We start from the raw sequence: 22,691 nt of genomic DNA, 5'->3' as shown, positions 1-22,691 counted from the left end.
TGAAGGCTGGCGAGTAAGTGCATGGAGCGTATTAAGTTGGGAGAAAGGGCAGTGAGCTCTGCTGACAGTGCTCGCCCTTGATTGGCTGGCGGCTGGTCAGGGACGTGTCCACAAACAGTACAGAACGTGATGGTGGAGGGAGGCTCACGGGGAAAAGGGGGGACTCTAAAACAGGGCCTCTAGGGATGCACGTCCTGGGGCTTGAAGGACGAACCAGAGGTTCCCGGGAGGCAGGGGACCGGCCCAGAGGCAATGGTGGTGGCATGGTCCAGGGCAGGGAAGGCCCTCGGGAAAATGCGAGCTCACACGCTGTCGCCGGAGCTCGGGGGCCAGGTGGGCTGGGTGGGAGAGGAGGCTGCGGGGGTGAGAGGGGCACAGGGAGACCTGGCCCCGAGCTCAGCTGTGGTGCTGGGGATCTACCGGAGGGGGATTGACTAACTCTGGCTTTGAGTAAGATGATCGGACTGTAATGGACAAGACAGGAGTGGTGGAGTGGGAGGGCCAAGCGAGGGGCCAGCAGGGACAGCTCGTGCCCTTGGCCGGGGAGCTGTCTGGGGAGGGGGGGACCCTTCACCACGAGCATGATGTCGGGGCCTTTTAATCCTCACAGCGACCTGAACAAGGAGTGCAATTGTAGAGATGAAGAAGCTGGAGCAATGACTGGCTCAAGGCCACAAAGTTCTTAAACGTGGCAACCGGGATTTAAGTCTAAGTTCAAATAGACCTGATTCGAAAGCCCACAGTCTTCTGTCTGCACAGGGAGAACAGGAGAAGCCAGGTTTTCAAAACTTCCCTGTTCATGGAGCGTCTCCTAGTTACGTTCCAGGAGAAATAAACTAGCTCTCGCCTTTCCCCCACTTGCCTCCCATGGTCGGGAGGACGAGCGCAGTTGACATTGAGACAGAGGAAGGCAACAGGGTGTCCAGAGCTCAGTCCCTTCCTGGCTTCCTCCTTTAGCCACATTCTGCCTGAACTGGGCCTCCACCATTTGGAAAGATCTGGAAGGCCCTCTCTCTTAGGTTTCAAGGCCCTTGCAGCCGTTTAGGTAAATACTGTTCTGCGAGACCAAGTCCCTCTCTCACGGTACAGGGAACACAGGGTGATGGCAGAGCAAGAACTGGGGACGTCAGGCCGACTTGGCCGTGACTCTCAGTTGTGCAGGTCCCTTGGGCAGCTGGTCTCACTCTCTGCGGCCTCGGTTTCTTCACGAGCAAGGTGGGAACCAGTAATCCCCACTCCACAAAGCAGTTAAGAGGCTTAAACAAATGCCCAGCCCCGTGCCTGCAGGTCAGGTGACCCCGAATTCTGGGGGTTCTCTTCTCCCTTCAGAGATGGCGGCAGAAGCCTGCCTACCAGCCTTCTGCCCTCGTGTCTCCTCCTTTTGGCAGATCCTCCCTGGGAGGAGGCCACTCGGCGGCGCTTGCATTTCAGGAAGGGAGGAGTGTGCAGGGTGCGTTCTCTTCCTCTGCCTCTGAAGGATGCGAGGGGTAAGGAGAGGAGAGATCCTCCCCCCAAGGATACACCAGCCTGGGCACGAGAAGGTCCTGGGCCACGCATTAAAATAATTGCATGCGAGCGGATGTCACTCCCACCCTGTGGGGATCATGTCTTTGCTGCAAGAGATTTTGGTGCTTGCCAAGTGCTGAGCCAGCAGGGAGGCTGATGGATGTGTATCTGACTCAGGGAACTTGAACTTCCTCAACAGGAAGTTTACACTCAGTAAAAGTAAGGGCTGGCCTGTGGGTCCCCGGACAAACAAATATGCCAGGCACTTTGGAGGCACTGTGTCATTAAATCCCAATTAAGCCCATTTGGATCCCACTGTCCATTTTATGGAGATGGTTCCTGATTTATCTGAATCTCACAGCTGGTAAGCGGCAGAGTTGAGACATGAAGCCAGCTCTCAGCCCGAAACCCCAGGCTCCTTCCTGCCGCCATGCACGGCATCAATGGGTAGAATGCTTTGCAGATGAGGGCAGTGCGGCTTACAGAGGAGGGGGCTTGTCCGAGATCACCTGGTGAGTCTGGATCGGGTCAAGGCTACCACGAGGACCCAGGTCTGCAGGTGCCCCCAACCCGCTCCAGGCCACCTCTTATCTCATCATATCTCATTCTGCTCTGTGCCCAGGTGGGAATCTGGGTCTGCCTATCACCTCTGGGTAGACACTGGTGCCTGCTGTTCTAGAAAAAGCAGCACAGGGTAAAGGAAGGTAGGGGGAGATGGTGGGATCACCGGCAGGCCAAGGGGATTTGAGAAAACCCTTTGCAACCTGGCTGCCCTGGGCCAGGGAAGCCCCCTCAAAGGCTCACTCAAAGATCCTGGTGCTTGCCAAGTGCTGAGCCAGCAGGAAGACCGAGGGGCATGCGTCAGGCTCAAAAAACTGGAGGAGGGAGAAACTTAACGTGTATCCAGATTTACCGTTTTGTCCTGAGCAGGGCACAGCATACTGCATTCCGCTGTGCTCGCTCTGAAAAAGTAAATCAGAGCTGTGTTTATCTAATACCCACTATACACCAGACATCAGGCCAAGGCTGGTGTGTGCGTGCGTGTGATGTTTTCACATTCAATCCTCCAAACAAGCGACTGTGCGGCAGGCACCAAGCGGGGCCGTGAATGCAAAGATGGACACAAGGGATATGACTCTCTGGAACTTCAAACTGCGAGAGAGAGCAGGATATTCAGTAACTGTCCATTTTAAATTACAGGTGTGATGTGCTCCCTTAAGGAGACGTTGTTAAAGGGAGGTTGTTAGTGCTGGTTTCTGGTCAGGGCCATCTCAAGTATAAAGCAACCAAGGCCCAGAGGGAGAAAGTAACTTGCTCAGAGTCACACAGCAGCGGGAGAAGTCGTGCCCACGTTCTCTCTTCCGGGGCACTGATCCTTCCGCTAAACCATATGCCTGCTTTGGAAAATCTGACTCAGGGTTAGTCTTGCTGATAATTTTGATCAGCGCTTGCCTCACTACTGACAAATGTCATGTCCTGGTCCCTTGAGGGACAGCATCACCCATCACTGCTGGCTTGGGGGCAGCAAGCTGCTGGTGTAGATGACATCTGCTGACAAGCTTTCACAGGCGAGACGGAGTGACACTGGAGAAAATGTCCCAAAATAGACTTCTGCGAGGAGCTGGTAAGTGCGTGTGAGTCTACCAAGGCTTGTGGAGAAAACCCATCCTAACGTATCCCACTTGCTGAGGCACGTTAGCACGGCAATCATAATTATTATCAGCAGCTAACATAGACGGGATGCTTGCTATGCGCCAAGGACTGCTCTGAAAACGTCACTGTCAGAGCTCATTTAACGCCGTCACTCACGGGTACAGGTAATTAGTCTCCTTATCCCAGCTTACAGGTGGGGGACGTCCAGCAAATTGCCCCAAGTTACATGGCTAGGAAGTGGGGGGCAGTCAGGATTTGAATCCAAAGAGACAGAGACATTAGGGGTCTGTAGCATTTCTCTCATGTCTGTATCACTAGGTATCTCTATTCCCAGCCATGAATGTGAGATTTACGGAAGAATTATGGGATCATAAAAGAAGCCTACTTTCCCTTTCCGAGTACAGGGATCTCGCCCATCCCTGGGATCCTGAGGCTGCAGGACGGTTTAGGACTTTTCAGACACAGGGGCTGAGCCTTCGGCTTGGCAGGAAGCAGGGGAGGAGGCATCCGGGTCACGTGCCAGGTGGACTGCAGAAGCTGGCAGGCACCAGGGGCCCCAAGGGTGGGATGTGATTGCATCTGGAATGTCTGTGAAGGTTGAGTAGACGTGCAGACTTGGGAGTCAGCCTGTAGTGAGCCAGAGAAACTGACAGAAATGGATCACTGTCCAGGAAACGTAAACCTCATCTGGGAAGACAGCAGAAGTCCACTTGATTAAAGGAAAAAACACGAGGCTCTATCGCCCATCAAGGAAAAAGCATTTCAAAGGTAGAAACGAGACCTCAGTATGAGGACAAGGTTATGGAAAAAGCTTAAGTCAAAAATTCAGCTTATGAAGCACTCAGAATCCGGAGGGTTCTTAAAGTAACTTATGGCGCCCAAACGCTAAGACATCAGAGCCCGAGTGTAAGTGCCACAGGAACAAGAACATGGCCCTTATGTCTTCTACGTCACAGGGATCAAAGGTATCTGGAAAATGGGTCTGTCTCAAGATTGGCCCTGATTTTTCTATGACCCACAGAATTTTCTACAACCCTCCTTAGCCTGGTAGTTAAGCCCATTGAGAACTGGCTCCCGCTTACAATCCCTGTTCTCTCTCTAGGCTGTAAGAACTTCTTGGCATTTCTGGAACCTATCGTTCACGACTTGGTGCCTTTACATATGCTCTATCCCCTTCCCCAGAACGTCCTTCTTTCTTCTCTACCATGTGAATGCGTGGAATGTATCAGCCTCCACGGCTGAGCTCAAATGTGTATCTCTTCCGTGAATCTTAGCCTGACTGCTTGCGGTAGAAGGTCCCCTCCTCGTAGCTCTGTCTCTCTACCTCATTCTTCATTCCCGGCAGAACACTAACTTTGCAGTTGCAATCCCCAGTTCCTGTGAATGGATCATGATCTGTTTAAGATCTAAGCTAATCAGGATGATCCTACATCCTGATTCCCCAGACCTCTTTGCAGTGAGGGTTGGCCGTAAGAATCAGGATTGGCCCATATGATTCAGGCTCAATGTGGACATTAGGGCGGATACATGGGGAGGCATGTATTTGACTCCTGAAAAATAAGGTTCAGATAATGTGCCATTCTCCTCCCACCCACTCACCTTTCTGCTGTGAACAGAGAGGTGATGACTGGAACCATGACAGCCATCCTGGGACTGTGAGGAAGAGGTGAAGACACTGCTATCTACACACCAGTGTCCATAGCTATTCCAGAATTCTTAACCAAGAATTAAACCCCACTATTTTATTTGAAGCCTCTGTGTACTGGGTTTTCTGATTCTCACTATAAGCATTCCTAATGTAACACCTGGGCTGTTGCTCGGCCCTTCCTCAGTGCTCCATAACTCTTGCACTTAACTCTATGGAGAACTCATTGCACACTCTTGTAATTATTTATTTACATGCCTGCACCCGGCGGCACTAGAATGTGAATTTCTGGGCTGGCAGGGAGCATGACTTATTATTCTTCCTGAGTGCCAGAGGGCCTGGCAGGTAGTTCGTATTCAATAGCTGCCCTTTGCTTCAAGAATGGAAATCATGACGATGACATTCTCAATAATCCTCACATTCTGTCTGTCTACAGCAAATCATTTCTAAAAGCCCTATTAATGTGGACTTTAGGATGGAGAAATATATTCCCCTCTTCTTTGTCTAAGGGCCAAAACTGCTTGTCATTTTCTCTTGAAGGAGTTCAAGCTCCCTCTGTTCTGGGCTTGTTTGGTATTTCAAGGAGGAGGACTATAGTCTCACGAGTCCCTTCCCTTGTCATCCTCGGGATTACAATGCACGGTCGAAAGGGATGAGCAGCCGGACCTGCCTGCCAGTCGCAGCTCCAACTCCTATCGGCTGCTGGCCCGTGCTCAGTCGCCTAGCATCACGGAGACAGCCCCTCATCTGCAAAAGGACCACCTGGCAGTCTGTGGACTGCCCACAGATGTCAAGCCCAGGATGGCCATATTGATGTACATAAAGGGACATCCCATGTGCTCATCGAATTACAAAAGAAATCTGGGATTTGAGTTCACAAAACGGCCACCTTACCAACGAGGGTGGCTGGAGGAAACCAGAGTCTTTACATGGGAAGGAGGAATGAGAAACAAGACTTAAAATGACGGATGGCAGTTGCTCACAGCCTGAGGCAGAAGGGTAGGACAGGTCGGACAGACAGCACAGCCCAGAGAAGAAGCCACGCCAGGGACAGTCTCCTCCCGGCAAGACTACAGAGAGAGGCCTAAAGAGGGGCTCTCCAGTGAGACCAACGCTTCTGGTCAGGTTTGCACACTGAGCAGATACAGAAGGGGCACAGGAGCAAAACAAATTTCACCCCTGCTTCCTCTTGGCTCTGTCACCTAAATCACTCGTTGCATATGAACCTCTATTTTCCAGTCTGACACAAGGACACAACAGTGCCTGCTTCTGAGGATCAGTGAGACAAGACAGAGAAAGGCGTCCACTGCAGAGGCTGGAGCAGACTGCTGCTCGGCTCGCCTGTGTTTCTGGAGCGCGCACACTCTGTTCCCGTGGGATGCCCTTTAAAGTGACCCTACCCCTCAGTCTCTATTTAAAACCCGATTGAATGTAAGGCCTGTGTTGGTCCCACTTTGCAGGCATCGTGATGGGCCGGGTCAACGTCTGTTGACTGCCAATGGAATCCACTTCTGTCGCCACACCAGCTGCTGAAGATTCTAGCCCAGCTCTCATCCTTCTCCTTTCCCAGTCCTGACCATTACCGGGAGCGGCTATAATATATTGGTGTGTCTGAAACTCAGGTCTCAAGCCATAAAGGCTGTGGTGACTCTCTGTCTCCTTTTACACAGGTTCTTGTTGCTTCTTGGTTTTTACAAGTCCCAGAAAGAAAAAAAAAATTCTTCCCAGACAAAATTGCATCATTACACTGGAAAGGGGCAGAGAATAGACCATACTTGGTGACTGCTTAGTCTCTTCGTCTGGAAAAGGTAGACATGGAAGGCCGTCCATGAACCTGAGGTCCTGTCCTACATCCTACCATTTCCTGTCCAGTCATCTGAAACATTTCTTATTTTTCCCTGCTGGAGGGGGGAGAGGTTGGGGAGAGGAAAAGCGACAGTGGGCCGCCCATGATAATACCCAGTGCTGTGGGGGTCGTGCATCCATGAGGAGATCTAGCTATATCCTCTCATGTGCATTACGTTCCATGTTTTCTTTTTTTGCTCTAAAATGGGGTTAACGATCAATCTGAACTGGATTTTGGTATGTGTGAAGCATTCCTGATGGGCCCCTGATAGCCGGAAATGGCAAAGAAATGCAAACAGTAATGCGAACCCTCAACGAGTACTGTCTTCATGTGGACAACCAACTGGTGGATGGTCACCGGCCCCATATTCTTCCTCTCTATGGAATTAATGATAAAGACTTTACTCACATTTCACAGAATCTCCACAGCGTCCCTCCGGGGAGTGTCTCTATTGATCTTGGAACAGGGAGGATAGGGGGAAGCGGATTCTACCTCTAGGGATAGCAAGGAATCTTTAGTTGAGGGAGTCTAACAAAGTTGGTTGAGGAGCAGTTGGGTTTGTAGTCCAGTGGGATTTGGTCAATATGGTGGAATGTCAGTAATGCCTTTAGAGGTGGGCACAGTATGAATCACTACGCCGGGAAAGGCAGCTGGTTTCCTGGTTCCCAACAGACACCTTCAGTAGAGGCCCACTATTGCTTTTCCATACACCCTGCATCATCCCATCACAGACCTGCACCTGGCCTTCTTCCCATGATTCTCATGGGGCTATCAGCCACGCCCGATTTTCCAGAAGCAGCAGCATGTGACTCAGTCTGACCAATGAGTTATTCCTGACCATTCCTAAGAACACAGAGATGGGTTCAGGCGTGGGCATGTGACCCAAGAAGGGTCAACAGAGTCACTTGAGTGGGTTATTGAGAGAAAGACTGGGATCATGAGTGTTCGTCACTCTTCTGCTACTTGCTTTGACTACTTCATAGCATGTCTGACCACCTGGAATGACCAATTTGACCATTTGTTTTCTTTGGTATATAGATTCTGCCCTAGAATATAAGTTCACGGAGAGCAGGGCCCATGTAATCACACTCACTACCGTGAGTGCTCAGAGCAGTGCCCGGCCTACAGCACACACATCATATACGTATTTGTTGAATAACTAGGCTCTGCGTACTTATGGGCGGGGGGACTGCTAAAACTCACCCTGTTGTAACAGAGGCAGCACGAGAGGGACAGAGTGAGCTGTCCTGTCATCTGAGTACCCATAGGTCACTGTGTCAATGTGGAAGGCAGGATAGGGCACGCTCACGTTTTAGAGATGTACTAGGGTTTCAGTGTGCCTGGGTGATGGTCCCACCAATCATTAATATCTATTTTTAGTGCACTTAATAATATCTAATATCGATATTTTATTAAAATATCCCTCACAAAAAGAACAAATGTCTTTAAAATTGAGTCCTGCCTGATCACCCAAAGTATAGAATAAATGTATATGAATCGTCGTGGATATCAATAAATGACTTAGTAAATAAATAAATAAAAATGGGGGAGTGAAGCCGATCTCCTTACAGAAGAGCCCTTAGTAGTAGATCACATCCCTCTGTAGGAAGTAGAACTTAATCTCCCCACTTTTAGTTTGTGGTGGGTGCGGTGACTTGCTTCTGAGAAATGAAGCAAGAAAGGGGAAAATAATCACTTTATGGTGGAGAAATCTGGCAAACACTGCCTTAGGACAGACAGTTAGGGTCCTTAGTGATGCCACATGTGAAAATCAGGTCCTTCCTGATAATAATGTGATACCCTTAGGAGTGGACACCATTTACCTCTGTGATATCTTCTAAAAAACCCCATAATCTCATTCTAATCTTGAGAGAAATACATTGGACAAACCAATGTTTATGGTGAATGAAATATTATGAGGGATATTTCATAGAGTGCCTGACCTTACAACGGTCAAGGTTAGTTATGAAAAGCATGGAAAGACTGAGAAAGTGTCAGAGGCCAGAGGAGACTGAGGAAACAGATCACTAACGGAAACCCTGGTGAAAGGTGCGTAAAGCCTGCAGATCAGTGAAGCTCGATCCACCAATGTGGGCTTGTCGGTTCATTCTTATCATGTAGGACATTAACATCCGGGGAACCGGACACTAAATGTGGGGGAAGGGTGGGTACGGGACTCAGCACTACTTTTATAACGTTTTCTGTAAATCTAAAAATCCTTCCAAAGAAAAGTATTAAAAACAAAAAACAGTCCTATAAAGTAACAACCGATTGCGAGCACCAGACAGACGAGCTCAGGTGACCAGCAGGAAAACAGCTGAGCCAATGCTTCTCTTTCCAAGAGGAGCCCCCTCCTAGCTACCTTCCACTACAGAAATGCCTACCTAATTAGCTCTGGCAGGAAGCTGGCAAAAAAAGAAAAAAAAAATCAAATATGGATTTACAACCACTATCATTAAGGAAGAGTTTCACCCCAAGTCTGTTCAACGACTGAGGACGCTATGTAACGTAGGTACAGGGACATATGATGAGCAAGACGCTTAAAAAGAAAGCACAAAAATGGAAAAACAATGAAATTTTTTAAAAAATAAAAAAAAAAATAAAGCAAAATTGAGCTTTAATATAAAAAAAATAAAAAACAAAGCGACCAGGGACGCCTGGGTGGCTCAGTTGGTTAAGCGACTGCCTTCGGCTCAGGTCACGATCTCAGGATCCTGGGATCAAGTCCCTCATTGGGCTCCCTGCTCAGCAGGGAGTCTGCTTCTCCCTCTCACTTTACCCCTCTAATGTTCTCTCTCTCAAATAATTAATAAATAAATAAATAAATAAATAAATAAATAAATAAAATCTTAAACAAACAAACCAACAAACAAAAAAACACAAAGCAACCAGGGCATGAAGACAAGCCTCCATCATTTTTTGGTGACGTGTAAAAAGTCTTGTGAAAGTCCGTGTAGAACTTTACAATGTTCCACTAAACCCCTGTGAAAAGAGTTTAGCAGCCCCTTCGGGGATTTCATACGTAAAATGAAAGACAATAAAATCCAGGAAGGGAAACACTTGTTTTTCCTACCCTTGCAAAAATGGCCGAAAAAATACACAAGGTAATAAGGCAACAAATGAAGTAAAGTCCTTTGTCAGCAAATACAGTGAGAAGAGTCACAAAAATGAATGCCGCTCGCCCAAAGATCCTTGTATGAGAAGAAATTACATGGGAGATTTGCTACAGTGTTAAATCAAGGCATCGAGAATCCTGATGTGTGTCAGCTTCTGCTACCTGCAAGATTTTGTTTAGATAATTAAATACCCAAAGAACAACTATTTGGTGAGCACTCAAGGGAACATGTGCGGGACAAGTCGTAATCTGAACGGCAAATTCCTCCTTCAGGGACGACAGTGGTCTATGGAAAGTGCAGGTAGGAAGGGTAGAAGCAGCTTTGATTGGAATAATGGAAGGATTCCAAGCAAGGTCACAATGTGATACTGAATTCCTTTCCTGCATGACTGAAGGCAAGTTTGCCACAAAGCACTTGAAGCCAGCGTGCACAGGTATTACTGATTATAACCGATTTGGTCATATTTTCATAAAGGCGAGACTGAAACTATCACAGAACTTCCTATAACACTTTCAAATGGCACGAGGAATAACCATGGAAATCTTTTGTACAGGATAGAGCTCTGCTAGTTAACCTCATGGCAAAGGCCTTATAAGAGATGGCACAGGTAAAGATGATTTATACATTTGTTTTTATGAAAAAAATGGGGATCAATGTTACACTAGCTCATACTTTTGAAAAAAAAATGCACCTGTAATCTGACCCTTCAATATCGAGGTAATGAATGGGGTAGTCACTGCTTTTAGAAAGAACCTGTGATATGAAGAGAGCTTTTAGAAAATAGATGTTTGAAATTCTTCCCATTGTTATGGGATTTTGAGGTAAGAAAACGCTGTGCTACCTACCGAAACCCTCATTTCTACCTATTTAGAAACTTCGGTGTTTGATGTCCACAGCCAGCATATACTCCTTGGTTGCTCCTTCCCTCTCTCAAAATTCTTCTCATAATAAAACCCAGATTACCTAGGGAAGTGCTTCTTACAGTGGGCTTTTAAGGAACCATTCCCATAAGGTTTTCCAGGGTCAAAGTGGTCTGTTCTGTGTGCTGAAATGGAAATGCTGGGGATCAACCAAACCCATCAGGATTCCTGGGTACAGGATGTCCTAATACGCAATTTTGTATATACAGTGCACAAACTCGCCCTCCGCACCCCTCCCCAGCTCCTCTGTTTGAAAATATCCCATTTACAGTTCTTAGAACTATTTGGGTACGTTCTCTAAAAAGTGCTACTGTAGGGTAGATTTTCCAGAGGCACCACCTTGCTTCTAGGAATTCGGCTGACACTTCCAGGAATATCATTTTCATCTCAACTTCACCAGCCACATACAGCACAGCCAGTGACGGGCATCTTAAATCACTAACGCCCAATGGAGTTAAGTTCTGAACCTAATGAGCAAACAATGAGTGAGTGTCAAAGGGGAGCCAAAAGACCAAGAGCTTAACTTATCCAAAGTCCCCTGCACTGAGCATGCCAGTCTCCAGCACAATATTAGGGCACAAGGTGACATGTCACAAACCCGCACTTCACCTCTGCCAACCCTTGCCCCCTTCAGGTCCCTACGTCCTGTCTGTGAAATGAGGGTGTTGGAATGGATGAGGAAGAAGAACCCTTGTTGACACGTTTTGCCCACAAGCTGACTGAAAATTACCGAGAGAGAAGGAACAATCCCTAATTATTAATTATGGGCAATAAGAACACGAGGCTTACGCTCCAGGTCTCCCAGCCCAGGATGAGCCGCGTTACACATCCACCCTTATCTTCACATCTCCGTACCTGTGCCCATGACCTCCTTAACTTTCTCCTGCCAGGACACTGGTGAAGGGAGGTGAAGGAACCCAGAGACAGCGCCCCAGCCTGGTCCCCAGTGCGTGCTCTGCTGGGTCTGCTGAGTGCACGGCTGACTCCGAGGCAGGAGCCACCGAAGAGCCAAGCACCAGGCTACTCGAAAAGGGACCAGCCACCTCGTTTGTAATCCCAGGACCCCTCAACTGTACGATAGCCGCAGTGCTGCCCAGAGACAAGAGAGCACTTGGAGCCCTTGGACTTGAGTGCCGGGGTGAAATTAAATAGGCACTGGCCTGAAGAAAACATGAGGTCTGATTGGGAGGTGGTGGTTGTAGATTTTAGATCTTCTCCCCCAAAGCAACTGTTTTTTTCTTCCAGAGCCATCCTAATCCTCCCAAATCTACCTCGCCATTCATCATTCTTATTACCCTCTCTCTGGTTTCCCCAGCCTCATTTTTCACAGTAGTCTGCTTGGCTACAGCAGGCTCGATATGCTAATGCAAGGCAGCCCCCCATCTTCCTCAAAAGATGTGAAAACTGACACCTCTCTAAGCATTCTAAAATGTTTTAAAACTTGAGTTAGTGTGACTCCTTTTATGCAAATGGTACAGATTGCCTCTAGGAACATACATCATTTCTCCATATGGATGGCACGTTTTTCTCTTGGTTTTTCTCTTCTTTAGGATTTTTTCTTTTAAGTGTACTCAGCTCCCAATTTATGAATGGGTGGCAGTCAAAAATCCAGCCTCTGAGTCTGTCACTTAAAATGCAAATGTTCTTCAAGGAGACAATGTTAAGAGTCTCTGTTCTGGGGTTAGCTCTCCAAGAGCCATTTAATACAAAGAGGGATCAAAGAGAATAATCCTATAGAAGCATTATCTCATGTGAAATGTTTTCCTGGAAAAACATATTAAGGTGGGAACTCCGCCCTGTGTCAAAAGAAAGAACTCCGGAGTTAGGGTCAGGCCGACATGAGTTCAAACCTCAGCATTGTCCTTTTTTTTTTTTTTTTAAAGATTTTATTTATTTATTTGACAGGCAGAGATTACAAGTAGGCTGAGAAGCAGGCAGAGAGAGAGAAGGAGGAAGCAGGCTCCCTGCTGAGCAGAGAGCCCAATGCGGGGCTCTATCCCAGGACCCTGGGATCATGACCTGAGCCAAAGGCAGAGGCTTTAACCCACTGAGCCACCCAGGTGCCCCTCAGCACTGTCCTGTTTTGCTGTGTGATTCTGGGCAAGCAGTAAGCGACTGAATCCATCTGATCCTTAATTTTCTAACATGTAGAACAGATTCATATTCACCCTGGGAGACTTCTGTAAGGACTGAATGCCACGCTTGGCACACACACCGTTCCCACCCAATCTGCCTGCTAAGGCCACAGCATCCTTGGGTCCTGGCCCCAGCTTGCTTCCTGTCAATCTCGGAAAGCGATCAGTACATTCTGGGCAGATGTTTTTGGAGCACTGATGTGGTCCCTGCTGCCTGCCCCGCAGTTTGCTGTTCCTAACTTGCTCCTTCCCACTCTCCAGAGGCATATACAAGGAAGGAGGGGTGGTTTCAACAGGACTGGGGAGAAGGGCGGGCTGAGGAATGACGTCAGGGCAGAAGATGAGGAAGGAAGAGACCTGATACTCGGACCTCCTACAGGATCCCTCAAGACAGACTGCATCACACCCTCCAGCTCTCTTAGGTCCCTACACTTCCTTCCATTGCAACACTTAGCGCGCTGTCCGGGAAGTCTCTGTTTAATGGTTGCTTCTTACTAGACTGTGACTTCCTGAGGGCAGGAACCACGGCTTAGCCCCAGGGCTCCAGGAGCTCACACAGACCCAAAGACTAGACCCTCTGCTTGCCACTTCCTGACCATCACCCACTGTTCCCAGCCAAGGCTTCCTTCTCTGAAAGCCTCCTGACGACTCAAGGATGAGAACATAGCTTCCTAGCTTCTCTCCCATTCTCCCTTCTCACACCACCCTTTGCTTGTCTCCGAAGAGTTTGTGCTCCTGGTGAAAGAATAAAAAGATGTTCCTTTGGGTCCTTGTCTTTTTATTTAAGATTCAGCCAGCGAAGGCTGAGTCATCAAGCTTTAGGACTGAAAGATAAAAAATGAAGGGTCTTTGAAACACAAAGACGGAGGTAAAGTCAAGTGTGTTTCTATGGCGCACTCAAGGGGCCTCGTGGAGAACAGGGCCAGAAATGATGGCCTCCATTTTATCGAGAATGTAACAGACCGAGAGAAGGTAAGTGGTTTACACAAGCCCTTCAGCTGGTAAGAGCTAGAACTGTCGTTAGAATTTACGGGATTGCTTAGCTCCAAAAGCCTATATGCTTCTTCCCTGTCCGTGAAACCATTTTCCCCTTAGTTATTCTCTTAACCAATCTCCGCTTCGCCTAAAGTTCTTTGCTGACACCCAGGACAGGCTAGATGCCCAAGGCTAGTGAGCGCCTCTGTGGTGGGGTGTGGGAGGCTGTCTGCTCCTACAGATGGAACTTTATGCTCGCCAAGAATGAGCTGTGTGTTACCAGATGTGTTTCTTTGCCATTTGTATTTCTCATGTAACTGGAAATGTAATCAAATATTCTTTGAATTAGGTGAATGCAAAAAGAGAGTTCTATTTCTGTGGAAGGCCAGTCAAAGCTTTGGAACAACTCAATAAAAGGAAGTCCCTTTAAAAAATGGCTATCAGGGGCGCCCGGGTGGCTCAGCAGGTTAAGCATCTGTCTTCGGCTCAGGTCATAATCTCAGGGTCCTGGGATCAAGCCTCACATGGGGGAGGGTGTCTCTGCTCAGCGGGGAGCCTGCTTCCCCACCTCTCTCTGCCTGCTGCTCTGCCTACTTGTGATTTCTCTGTCAAATAAATAAAATCTTTTAAAAAAATGGCTGTCAGATTAGGTATGGGTGAGAAGCTATACAGGAACGGGAAAATGCAAAATCCAGGACTGTCCTCGACCTGCTTTGTAAAAGTCCTTAAGTTCTTGCTCAACCTTCAAAGAAATGGATTGGGAGAACCACAAAAGATGGATAAGGGGAGATGTCTATGCAGGATAATACAGCATGATCGGCAAACAGAAAAACGACAACAAACTTGGCACTGGCTGAACAGACAAGCAAATGAAGGTTAACCTATTTTTAGGATTCTCCCCTCAACTGACATGTTCAAGCAGCTGACCCAGTGCAGATGCCCTGTGTGACCCACAGGCGGGCTTCTTAGCTTGGCTGCCCTTTGGAGCACATGTGTGAGCTGATGGAGAGCAGGGTTCAGAGAACATCTATATGCTCCCCAGAGAGGAATAGAGGAACCAGCAAATAGGAGCTCCTCTCTAACTGTTGAATACAGTGGAGAACATAAAGGATGAGAGGAGGCAGAAAGAAATAAGCAAGAAAATGAGGAAGATGTGCTTTTATTTGGAATGTGAGGCCCAGGTTGGCCCAGAAGGACCTACAGATACCCTGTATTGCTAAACCAGGCTCTCAGGCTTCATGGCAATGTCCAGAACCCAATATGATCCGAAGGGTGGAACTTGGTCCTGCCAGTCTCTCTCCTTCCTCCCTGAACCTTCTCCCCACCTTTCTATATTGGCTGTATTTCAGGGTTCTGTGTAAGATTTTGTTAGATATCCGTGCGTGAAATGACTTCCAGATTCTTTTTTAGGTTTATCTAGAAAGATAGGAGTTCACTTGATTTGACTCTGTCTTCCTGGTTTTGCTATTTTAAAGTCCTCTACTTAAATACAGAAGAGACTGCCAAAATGAGTTCCCAAGTTAGTTTGCTGGATAGGTTCAAATAATAGTGAGTAAGCGATCACTGAGCAATGTCAAGAGTGGCGTAGCCTCCTGCCACGTCAACATCTCAGCTCTATGGGACTGGTGACTTTGTCTGTTTCATTTCCCACAGCATTACTAGGGCCTGCAACCGTGCCTGGCATAGAGGAACTTCTCAGCAAATGCACGAATGCACTGGTATGTCTGGGATGGGCCAAGGTAACATACTTCCGCTTGCACGTTCTGGCGAACTTTGTTGGTGTTCATAAAATATCTGAGTTGAAAGCTCACAGATGACATCTCCTCTGTTTTATGGTGTCTTGCCTTTTCCTTTTGCTGGCTGCAAATTTGGAGGCTCTCAGACACCAAGCCCAACGCACTGGCTTATGAATGCTTGTCTGGTGTCTTTAATGAAACTCCTACTGATCCTGCTAAGAACAAACAGGTGCCTAGGACACCTGCCAAGGTCCTCCGTACTCCTGAATTTATTTTTATTGCGGTAAGAGATCCATAAAATTTACCATTTGAACCATTTTCAAGTGTAGAGTTCAAGGCCACTAAGTGCATTCACATTGCTAGGCAATCATCACCACCATCCATTTCCAGGCCTCTTTCAACATCTTGTATGGATATCTATACTCACAAACTCCATGTCTTCCCCTCAACTCAGCCCCTGGCAATCATTGTTCCACTTCTTTCATCTATGAATTCAACTACTCTAAGTGTCTCATGCAAGTGAGACCATCTTGTGCTTGGCTCGTATCACTTAGCGTATCCTCAAGGTTCATCCATCCTGTAGCACATGTGACAGTTTCCTTCCTTTTTAAGGACTCCCAAGGTCTTTAGTCACACTTACTTTTACAGAATTTTTATGTTTTGTTTTTTTGTTTTATTTTTTTTTGCATGAAAATAAGACTTGAGAGTTTGGAATTCTTCTGTGCTCTTACATGGTCAAGAAATGTCACCTAACAAAAGCAAAAATGAACTTTTGGGACTTCATCAATATCAAAAGCTTCTGCACAGCAGAAGGAAACAGTCAACAAAACAAAGAGGCAACCCATGGAATGGGAGAAGATATTTGCAAATGACAGTACAGACAAAAGGCTGATATCCAGGATCTATAAAGAACTTCTCAAACTCAACACACACAAAACAGATAATCATATCAAAAAATGGGCAGAAGATATGAACAGACACTTCTCCAATGAAGACATACAGATGGCTATCAGACACATGAAAAAATGTTCATCATCACTAGCCATCAGGGAGATTCAAATTAAAACCACATTGAGATACCACCTTACACCAGTTAGAATGGCCACAATCAACAAGACAGGAAACAATATGTGTTGGAGGGGATGTGGAGAAAGGGGAACCCTCGTACACTGTTGGTGGGAATGCAAGTTGGTGCAGCCACTTTGGAGAACGGTGTGGAGATTCCTCAAGAATCTAAAAATAGAGCTTCCCTATGACTCTGAAATTACACTACTGGGTATTTACCCCAAAGATACAGATGTAGTGAAAAGAAGGGCCATCTGTACCCCAATATTTATAGCAGCAATGGCCACGGTCGCCAAACTGTAGAAAGAACCAAGATACCCTTCAACGGATGAATGGATAAGGAAGATGTGGTCCATATACACTATGGAGTATTATGCCTCTGTCAGAAAGGATGAATACCCAACTTTTTGTATCAATATGGATGGGACTGGAAGAGATTATGCTGAGTGAAATAAGTCAAGCAGAAAGAGTCAGTTATCAGATGGTTTCACTTATTTGTGGAGCATAACAAATAACATGGAGGATATGGGGAGATGGAGAGGAGAAGGGAGTTGAGGGATATTGGAAGGGGTGGTCAACGATGAGAGACTATGGACTCTGAAAAACAACCTGAGGGTTTTGAAGGGGCGGGGAGTGGGAGTTTGGGGGAGTCAGGTGGTGGGTATTAGGGAAGGCACGTATTGCATAGAGCACTGGGTGTCCTGCAAAAACAATGAATACTGTCACGCTGAAAAGAAATAAAAAAAAAAGAAGAAGAAGAAGAAGAAATGTCACCTAGGGGGCGCCTGGGTGGCTCAGTGGGTTAAGCCTCTCTACCTTTGGCTCAGGTCATGATCTCAGGGTCCTGGGACTGGGCCCCATGTCAGGCTCTCTGCTCGGTGGGGAGCCTGCTTCCCCGCCTCTCTCTGCAGGCTGCTCAGTCTACTTGTGTCTCTTACTCTCTGTCAAATAAATAAATAAAACCTTTTAAAAAAAATGTCATCTGTTATGAGGACATGGGCATTGCCTGTGTGTTGTCATCTGCCCCCTGACAGCTGAATGTGGAGTGCTTTCTCCTGAAACTCACCCACTTCTCAATTTTTGACCAATGACTTCTAATCCCTAGTTTGCAAAATACATACTACTTCGAGTTTACAAGATAGCGCCCACGTGTTGCTCCAACTTGATTGAAACCACTGACACGTCTTTCAAGAGGATTGGAGATTTCCTATGGGTGGATTGGAGACTTCCTACGGATTGACTGGGACTTGATAGAACCACTCTTCCAGTCGGTGAGGGTGAAATTATTTGTGGTCTTAATTTTCACTTCCCAGATTAGCAAAGAGGTTGTATATCTTTTCTAGTGTTTACTGCCCGTTTCTTTACAATTTGGTAAAATGACTATATCTTTTATAAATTTTTCTTATTAATTAGTAAGAGTTATCTGTATATTTCATTTACTAGTCCTTTGTCAGTTATATATGCTGTAAATGTCTTTTTCTTTTCTCTTTTTGATGCTACTTTGATGGAAGTTATTAATTTCAATGTGGTTGAATTTACTGATCTTTTCATTTATGATCTATGCTTTTGTCATCTTATTGAATAATGCCTTCTTAATTCTGAAGTCACAGGCCCGTTATTTAATTTTTTTAAAATAAAAGTTTAATTTGGCTTGTCACATTTAAGTCTCTAATCCATCAAAATTAATTTTGTGCATGGTATGAGATAGGGATTAATTTTCATTCTTCCTCATGGATAATCAGATGCCCTAGTAGCATTTGTGGACGATTACATCCTTTCTCCAATGGCCAGCAAGTCACCTCTTTATCTACCACATTTCCATATATGTGTGGGTGTTCTTGGAATCTTCGTTCTTTTTTACTAATTCATTAGCACATCCCTAAACAAATGCTCAGCAAAATTTTGCTGTAGGTTTTCAGTGGATACTATTTATGAGCTTTTGTCATAAATGAATATTTAATTTTATCAAAAAACTTTCTTGCATCTATTTACATGATTACACGGTGTTTCTCCTTTAATCTATTAACATGCTGAATGATACTTGTGGATTTTTCAATGTTAAATCACTCTTGTCTTTCCTGGAATAAACCCAAGTTGGCCATGATGTATTATCTATTTTATACATGGCTGAACTCAGTTTGCTAATATTTTGCTTAAGGTTTTTGGAAACCTCTCATGAGTGAGACAAGCCTGCAGTTTTCTTTTCTTGTGCTCCCTATGTCTGATTTTGGTATTGAGGATATCCTGGCCTCACTGAAATGGTTTGAAAAGTGTTCCTCTTTTTCTATTCTCTGCAAATTTTCCTAAAATTTGAATTATTTTTTGATTAAAAAATTGGTAGCACTTATCTCGACTTCTCATTGAGGGATACTGTGTACTTTGTAAGAAGGTTTAATGGCTAGAAGATAGCCAGGGTTTACATTTTTTCCTTGGATCAGTTTTGGTAAATTATACATATTTAGGATTTTATTCATTTCATGCAAGCTCTCAAAATTTTGACATAATCTTATTTACAGCATCCTCTTACTGTTTCCTCTAATTGTGCTTTATCTACTAGATTAAAAACTCCATAACCTAAGAAACTTTTGTTTGCTTTAGTTTCTGCTATATTCCTCAAACTCAGAAAGATGACTGGCTCAAATGCATTTAGGGAATGAGTCCATGAATCTGCATTTATGGTTCCATATTCATTTACTAGTGAGTTTTTCTGCTATTTTTCAGTGAGTCCTGCCACTGCTTTGCCTAGTCCATTGGCTCCTTTCTAAGAGCAAACTTCTGACTTTGTTGAATAATTTGCTGATCAGCTTCTCCTTCTTACCCTCTTTATGCCCTGTCTCTTAATTTTTGAATTTGCCCTAATGTTCTTTACATATCATCTTAAGTTATAGACTTGGCTTACTAATTTTCTGCCTTTCTTCTTTTTAATATGAAATTTAAGGCTACAAATTTCTTCATATATTTGTACCATCTCACTAATTTTGACATGTATTATTTTTATTTTCATTCAGTTCTAAGTAGGTCTCAGTTTCAATGGTGATTTCCACTTAAACCATGAGTAATTTAGAAGTATGTTCTCAATGTTAATCAAATATATTTTTTAAAAATCTTATTACTACTAATTTAATTATACTGTATTCAGATACATATATTATATGAGCATATAATATATATACTATAAGGCATATATTTTATAAAAATATAAAAATAATATGTAAACATATATCAAAAATATTATATATATTATATGGAGAACATATATTTTACACATATATATGATAAATTTTATATATATCTCATATTCTTTGAAACATACTGAGATTTGCTTTATGGTCCAGAACATGGTTACTTATAAACAATGTCTCATATGAGCTTAAGAAGGATGTATATTCTCTGTTATGTACCAGGTTCCTTACTTGCCCAGTAAATCAAGATTTTTAACTGTGTAGCTCAAATATTCCATATTTTTAATCAACTTTCTTGGGTTGCTTGATCTCCTGATATTTGAAAAGGATACACTAAAATATTCTACTATGATAGATAGTAGGTTGTTGATTTATCTCTGGAGTTCTTGTATCTCTCGGTGTATCTCTTATACCTCTCTTGTATCTCTTTTAATTTTTAAATTGTGACCATCTCAATACTAAATTAAATACATCTCCTACTAAATTATATATTTATTGCCTACCACTGCTTTGTCTGATACCAAAAGAGCTATCCCGGTTCTCTTTCTCCATCATCTGTCAAACTGCTCAGGCCGTCATGTGTTAGGTATGTCTTTCATAAAGAGCATATGCTGTATACTCACTCCTCTTCAGTCGGACAACGTGTCTGTTCCTCCCTCAACTTAGTCTGCTTATTTGATTGATATATTTAGACTTATTTCTATCATCTGATTTCTTGCTTTCTTTTTTTCCCCTCTTTTTCCTATGCTGCCATTTTCTTCTTGCATTCTTCTTCTCCAACACCCCCCCCCCAACAAATGATGAAGATATTTTGGTTGTTTTGGATTTTCTTACTCCACTCACCATCTCTACCCACCCTGGATTTATAATTTCTGTGCTTTTTTTTTTTCCCCAATTCTTTTAGAGCTGAAGCTTGAAAGGTTAGACGTGTGTAACCATCTTAGCATTGAAATTATCTCACCAACAAAACAGATTCCAGAATACTTTACTTCCAATCACGTCCCTCCTGAGTTATGTTGATGTCATCGTCTGATAGTTTAGGTTGAACTGTTTGAAGCCCACAGTTATATATTACTACTACTACTACTACTGCTGCTGCTGTTTAGAGATTGTTAGGCATTCCTACATATTTCTAATTTGTTTGTTCTGCATTCCTTCTTGGAATCATGATTCTATGGAATCATATTCCTTATTCCTGAAAATAAATCCTTGAGCAGTTTCTTTGCAAAGGTATGTTTGTGGTAAATCCTCTTTGCTTTTGCTCCTCTGAATAATCTTTTCTCGTATTTTGCTAGGTATACTGTGTATTGTTGTTGTCACCCAGCACAGTTTAAGGTGTTACTTGTATTCTTCTGGCTTCTGTTGCTGCTGCTAAGAACTCTCATCTGACACATAGAATGTCTTCATAGAGAATCTGTTGTTTTTTTTTTTTCTCTCTCTGGTTGGTCATTTACTTATTTCCATAGAACAGGAATATTTTTTATTTTTTTAAATTAACATATAATGTATTATTTGTTTCAGGGGTACAGGTCTGTGATTCATCAGTTTTACACATTTCATTCTCTCTGGTTATTTAAAAAAATCACTTGAGGCTGCTGCAGTCTTACTCCTATAGGTCTAAGTATAGCCTTCTCTTTTTAAACTGCTTGTACGTATGGATACCTTTTAATAGTTCTGGAAATAGTTCTATTCACTATAAAGATGCCTCACTTCTGGTGGCTCAGTGGGTTAAAGCCTCTGGCTTTGGCTTGGGTCATGATCCCAGGGTCCTAGGATCAAGCCCCGCATCAGGCTCTCTGCTCAGCAGGGAGACTGCTTCCCTTCCTCTCTCTCTCTGCCTGCCTCTCTGCCTACTTGTGATCTCTGTCTGTCAAATAAATAAATAAAATCTTTAAAAAAAAAAAAGATGACTTACTTCCAATTTTCTCTATTATTTCCTTCTGGCAGTCTAATTAGACACATTCCCAATATCTCAACGTCTCTCTCAGTTTTTCTCTTTTTCCTTGTGCGCTGGATTCTAGATAATTTCTTCAGCTCTCTCTTCTAGTTCACTAATTCTCTCTTTAGCTGACTCTAATTTACTGCTTAACATACCCATTATATCTGCAATTTCAATAATTACATTTTTCACTTCTAAAAGTACTATTTGATCCAAATAGGTCTACTTGCCTTTGAGAATCTCTTGTTCCTCCATCCTTTTAACTCTCTTTTATTTCTTACACAGAATAAAAATATTTGTTTTCTATCTGACGAGTCTAATACCTGAAGTCTTTGAAATTTAATTCTACAGTTTCTGCCCTTTCTCATGGTGGCTTATTTCCCTGTGTGTTTAGGGATTACCGAATGAGAACTCATTTTTCTTGAAACTTGACCTAAATAATTCATTGAAGTCTTTCTTATTTTTGAGAGTATTCTTCTAGATCAGATTTCTGTTTATTTCTGCCAGGTGCCTGGCACATGTTCATTTTTCTTCGATTTCTTCCCATACATAGAACTTCAGCCCACCAAATAATATGAACACAGGCTTGAAATTAGAAGTTCTCAAGGGAATTTCTCTCTTATTTTACCTAAAGCCAAGAATAAGATGTATAACAGTCTCTATCATCTTCTCCTATGGATATTTTTACACTTGTTATCTACTGAGGATATCACTTTTCCTGGATCCTAACTTTTGGTAAGTGTCTTCTAATTTGTCTCTCTTGGGGCTGAGACCCAAATTCCCATGCATTGCCTTTCAATAGAATGGCTATACATATGGTTTGCCTGACTTTAATTTAGGCCTAATGTCCCAGTGTCACTAATAATAGCATTCCTTTGTTTGAATTATATAGTAAATTATATAGTTACCTACTTTCAAGCCAGGCCTCTAGTTCCCAAGGGTCTGCAAATACCCAGCAAATGTCAGATCCAGT

General features: G+C 44.3%; 1 protein-coding gene across 3 annotated transcripts in view; it reads right to left on the bottom strand.

The window, feature by feature from the left end:
- LARGE1 (LARGE xylosyl- and glucuronyltransferase 1) overlaps nt 1-22,691 on the bottom strand; it is a 521,107-nt gene that overhangs the window by 56,793 nt on the left and 441,623 nt on the right. The gene's annotated exons all lie outside the window — the stretch shown is intronic.

Source organism: Mustela putorius, unplaced genomic scaffold, assembly GCF_011764305.1.
Source record: "Mustela putorius furo isolate JIRA1106 unplaced genomic scaffold, ASM1176430v1.1 tig00000738_pilon_pilon_pilon, whole genome shotgun sequence".
In the NCBI taxonomy this organism is placed as follows: Eukaryota; Metazoa; Chordata; class Mammalia; order Carnivora; family Mustelidae; genus Mustela; species Mustela putorius.
The sequence above is the reverse complement of the archived record's forward strand: the minus strand, read 5'-3'. Positions and strand labels throughout refer to the sequence as shown.